Source organism: Mastomys coucha, unplaced genomic scaffold, assembly GCF_008632895.1.
Source record: "Mastomys coucha isolate ucsf_1 unplaced genomic scaffold, UCSF_Mcou_1 pScaffold6, whole genome shotgun sequence".
NCBI lineage: Eukaryota > Metazoa > Chordata > Mammalia > Rodentia > Muridae > Mastomys > Mastomys coucha.
The window spans coordinates 60,529,874-60,532,300 of NW_022196912.1; the positions used below are offsets into that span (position 1 = coordinate 60,529,874).

Below are 2,427 nucleotides of genomic sequence, written 5' to 3' on the forward strand. Positions count from 1 at the left end.
AGATTGTGTAGGAAAATCACTGAGAAAATATGACCAGCTGGATTTAGGAAGCTGACTTATTACCTGGTTTAGATGAAAGGTCTTTGCATTTTAGAAGTTACAAGTTATAAATAAATAGGAGACATAGATAGATGTCAGTTAGGAAGTTCTACAACAGTGGTGAGCATTCAAATTGTATCTGGGTGATATCCCAAGAAACATTATTAGGAAAAAATAGAGCTGAAGGAAGAATGTTAAAAGTTGTTTAAGTTAGAGGCAGAAGGAGATAATCTATGCCCTACATCAAGGTTAGGTAGGACAAAGACCAAGAAATTAAAGTAATACATTTAAATGTGTGTTGTTTTCTAAAAAATAAAGAAAAAAAAGTGTGGCTCCCCTGCCCTAGAGGCTTTGTAAATTTAACTGTTGTGTCACATGGGCATCAGTAGGTGGCGGAGGCAAGAGATGCCATGTCTATGCTCAGTGTTCTGGCCTGTGAACATGGAGTGATTAGTAGCCTAACACTCCCTGAGAAAAGGTAGCCTGGGAGAAGCACCAGTCCAGCACCAGAGGAGAGTGAACCAGAGACGGACGACCCTCGCATGAGGACACTCAGGCAGATGGGCCAAGTGAGACGTGAAGAGTGAAACTGAGATGACGATCAGACTGGCACCATATGGCCCCAGACAGGGAGCTAGTCTGATATAAACACGAACCAGTCCTGTGCTGTGCAGACCTGGGGAGGGGGCAGACCATGCCTGAAATGACCCGTGTCTGGTGCCATACATAATGAAGGACTGGAGCACAGCACTTATGAGACACAAACCCAGATACTCAGAGACCTCAGGCACCACTAAGAAGAGCAAGTAAGTAGAGGAAAAATGGAAGAGAAAGAGAAACAGAAGGATGTGGGCACAATGAAGAAAGGAAGAACTGGAGACTCAAGGATAGTGAGGAACAGTCTGATGTGAGTAACCAGGGATGCCACATAGGAACATGGTGGGGTCCTGGCCTGTGGTGCCATTGGGTGTTCATATCTTGCTCTGTGACCCTACAACAGGCGTCTGTTGCCACCAAAGTCCATATGGGTGTCCGTGGTCTGGGCTGCCACCCTGGGGGAGGGGCATTCTGATATCCGAGGGTTGTGTAGAACTGGTCCACCACTCACTTGGACATTGCAGGAGAGCTGGTCGTTGGGGCATGAGAGCAGGAGAACTGACCCTACCCCTAGCCAGCTGGAGTAATGGGGATGGGAGAAGTGGGTCTGCACATTGCAGGAGTAGCAAGTGAACCTGCCTGAGGTCATGAGGGTATGAGCATGAGAGAGCTGGCCCTGCCACTCATCTCCTGTGAGGTGGCATAGAAGAGGGAGAGATACCCTCCTTTCCTCTCCCCCTACCACCTGCAGCAGGTAGGAGACCTGATTCTGAGGTCATGAGAGCAGAACAGCTGGCTCTGTCCCACTTCTGGGAAGCACAGTAGAACTGATCCTGGTGACAAGGGTGCCAGTGAGTTGGCCCTGAGGGCTTAAGGGTAGGAGAGCTGGCCCCGCCACATGCCTGCCTTTCATTGACACAGGAAAGGGAGAGATATCCCACCCATAGTCCTTTGCCACCTGTGGCAGGCAAGAGAGCTGCCCCAGCCCTCTACATGACGCAGCATTCAGGAGAGCAGTCCCTGCACCTCCTGTGGCCTCAGACGCAGAGATCTGCTTACTTTTGTCTCCCATTGGCTGGAATTAAAGTTGTGTACCACCACTGTCTAGCTCAAAATAATCATTTTAAAGAACTCATGCCACCAACTTCTAAAAGTCTATGAAAATTACAAAGACATTATAAGAAAAATACAAAATCACTCTGTATTTATAAAATCCTTGAGAAACTACTCTATATAAGTAAAAATATTTGGATCCCATGTATTTCATTTGACATTGGAGAGGTAACCCAGCATGGGCAGATGGATGCCTTTGGAGACCAGCAACACTGTGCTCTCATTCACTCACTAATATCTGTGGTGGCTCTGCTGAAATAATTTAACTGGTTTAACTTAGGTTTACTAATCTGTAACCTATGCATAATATGAATTCCTGTCTCAAAGGTAACATGACAATTAGATAGATCATTTATGATAAGCAAACAACAAACTCACAAATGATTATTTCCTATTTCTGTACATGAAAATAGGGTCATTAAAAATGTAAGAAAAAATCATTAAAAACACAAAGAATACTTTTTTGTTTTTTTTATCATAGAGCCTTTATTTACTTCTTTTGGTAATGCCAAAGACCAAGCTGGGGACCTTGCAAATACCAGGTGAATACTCTACCACTGTAATTTTAAAATAAGTTATACCATGTGTGTTCTTTTGTGATTGGGTTACTGCACTCAGGATGATATTCTCCAGATCCATCCATTTACCTAAGAATTTCATAAATTTATTGTTTTTAAT

General features: G+C 44.3%; 1 non-coding gene across 1 annotated transcript; it reads left to right on the forward strand.

Annotated features, from left to right (window-relative positions):
- Positions 1-374: 374 nt before the first annotated feature.
- On the forward strand, positions 375-505 carry LOC116081348. The gene has a single exon (XR_004114840.1). It is a non-coding gene; the product is annotated as a small nucleolar RNA SNORA17 (small nucleolar RNA).
- Positions 506-2,427: the final 1,922 nt, after the last annotated feature.